Genomic DNA, 2,077 nt, shown 5'->3' on the forward strand with positions numbered 1-2,077 from the left:
AACCTCCCCCGCTCACGCCCATCGCGTTTCGATCATGCCGCCCCGCGTGCGTTAAATCCGATTTTGTGCGCATGGCATGTCGGGTGCGATCATACCAGCACTAATGCACCTTTCCTATCAGAACTCCACAGTTAAGCGTGCTTTGGCGAGAGTAGTACTAAGTTGGGTGACCACTTGGGAAGTCCTCGTGTTGCACCCCTTTTTTTCTTTCAATTTCTCCGAGTTCTTTTCTTCCTTTCTCTACAAATGAGAACCTCCCCCGCTCACGCCCATCGCGTTTCGATCATGCCGCCCCGCATGCGTTAAATTTGATTTTGTGCGCATGACATGTCGGGTGCGATCATACAAGTACTAATGCACCGGATCCCATCAGAACTCCGCAGTCAAGCGTGCTTGGGCGAGAGTAGTACTAAGTTGGGTGACCACTTGGGAAGTCCTCGTGTTGCACCCCTTTTTTTCTTTCAATTTCTCTGAGTTCTTTTCTTCCTTTCTCTACAAATGAGAACCTCCCCCCGCTCACGCCCATCGCGTTTCGATCATGCCGCCCCGCATGCGTTAAATCCGATTTTGTGCGCATGGCATGTCGGTGCGATCATACCAGCACTAATGCACCGGATCCCATCAGAACTCCGCAGTTAAGCGTGCTTGGGCGAGAGTAGTACTAAGTTGGGTGACCACTTGGGAAGTCCTCGTGTTGCACCCCTTTTTTTCTTTCAATTTCTCCCAGTTCTTTTCTTCCTTTCTCTACAAATGAGAACCTCCCCCGCTCACGCCCATCGCGTTTCGATCATGCCGCCCCGCATGCGTTAAATCCGATTTTGTGCGCATGGCATGTCGGGTGCGATCATATTAGCACTAATGCACCGGATCTCATCAGAACTCCGCAGTTAAGCGTGCTTGGGCGAGAGTAGTACTAAGTTGGGTGACCACTTGGGAAGTCCTCGTGTTGCACCCCTTTTTTTCTTTCAATTTCTTCGAGTTCTTTTCTTCCTTTCTCTACAAATGAGAACCTCCCCCGCTCACGCCCATGGCGTTTCGATCATGCCGCTCCGCATGCGTTATATCCGATTTTGTGCGCTTATATTTTGTGCGATCATACCAGCACTAATGCAACGGATCCCATTAGAACTCCGTAGTTAAGAGTGCTTGGGCGAGAGTNAATTTCTTCGAGTGCTTTTCTTCCTTTCTCTACAAATGAGAACCTCCCCCGCTCACGCCCATCGCGTTTCGATCATGCCGCCCCGCATGCGTTAAATCCGATTTTGTGCGCATGGCATGTCGGGTGCGATCATACCAGCACTAATGCACCGGAGGAAGTCCTCGTGTTGCACCCCTTTTTTTCTTTCAATTTCTCCCAGTTCTTTTCTTCCTTTCTCTACAAATGAGAACCTCCCCCGCTCACGCCCATAGTGTTTCGATCATGCCGCCCCGCATGCGTTAAATCCGATTTTGTGCGCATGGCATGTCGGGTGCGATCATACCAGCACTAATGCACCGGATCCCATCAGAACTCCGCAGTTAAGCGTGCTTGGGCGAGAGTAGTACTAAGTTGGGTGACCACTTGGGAAGTCCTCGTGTTGCACCCCTTTTTTTCTTTCAATTTCTCCCAGTTCTTTTCTTCCTTTCTCTACAAATGAGAACCTCCCCCGCTCACGCCCATCGCGTTTCGATCATGCCGCCCCGCATGCGTTAAATCTTATTTTGTGCGCATGGCATGTCGGGTGCGATCATACCAGCACTAATGCACCGAATCCCATCAGAACTCTGTAGTTAAGCATGCTTGGGCGAGAGTAGTACTAAGTTCGGTGACCACTTGGGAAGTCCTCGTTTTGCACCCCTTTTTTTCTTTCAATTTCTCCCAGTTCTTTTCTTCCTTTCTCTACAAATGAGAACCTCCCCCGCTCACGCCCATCGCGTTTCGATCATGCCGCCCCGCATGCGTTAAATCCTATTTTGTGCGCTTATTTTTTGTGCGATCATACCAGCACTAATGCAACGGATCCCATTAGAACTCCGCAGTTAAGCGTGCTTGGGCGAGAGTAGTACTAATTTGGGTGACCACTTGGGAAGTCCTCGT

The 2,077-nt window shown here is 50.1% G+C and overlaps 5 non-coding genes and 2 pseudogenes across 5 annotated transcripts; all 7 read left to right on the plus strand.

Moving 5' to 3' along the window:
* The first annotated feature begins 81 nt into the window (after positions 1-81).
* On the plus strand, positions 82-199 carry LOC111475793 (annotated as a pseudogene).
* A 133-nt stretch (positions 200-332) lies between these two features.
* LOC111475796 lies at positions 333-451 on the plus strand. The gene has a single exon (XR_002716712.1). It is a non-coding gene; the product is annotated as a 5S ribosomal RNA (ribosomal RNA).
* A 133-nt stretch (positions 452-584) lies between these two features.
* LOC111475794 lies at positions 585-703 on the plus strand. The gene has a single exon (XR_002716710.1). It is a non-coding gene; the product is annotated as a 5S ribosomal RNA (ribosomal RNA).
* A 133-nt stretch (positions 704-836) lies between these two features.
* On the plus strand, positions 837-955 carry LOC111475795. The gene has a single exon (XR_002716711.1). It is a non-coding gene; the product is annotated as a 5S ribosomal RNA (ribosomal RNA).
* Positions 956-1,467: 512 nt separating this feature from the next.
* On the plus strand, positions 1,468-1,586 carry LOC111475791. Its single transcript, XR_002716709.1, has one exon. It is a non-coding gene; the product is annotated as a 5S ribosomal RNA (ribosomal RNA).
* Positions 1,587-1,719: 133 nt separating this feature from the next.
* Positions 1,720-1,838, plus strand: LOC111475797. The gene has a single exon (XR_002716713.1). It is a non-coding gene; the product is annotated as a 5S ribosomal RNA (ribosomal RNA).
* Positions 1,839-1,968: 130 nt separating this feature from the next.
* LOC111475792 lies at positions 1,969-2,077 on the plus strand (annotated as a pseudogene; the record flags this gene model as incomplete).

This window comes from Cucurbita maxima, unplaced genomic scaffold, assembly GCF_002738345.1.
Source record: "Cucurbita maxima cultivar Rimu unplaced genomic scaffold, Cmax_1.0 Cma_Scf02880, whole genome shotgun sequence".
Lineage (NCBI taxonomy): Eukaryota > Viridiplantae > Streptophyta > Magnoliopsida > Cucurbitales > Cucurbitaceae > Cucurbita > Cucurbita maxima.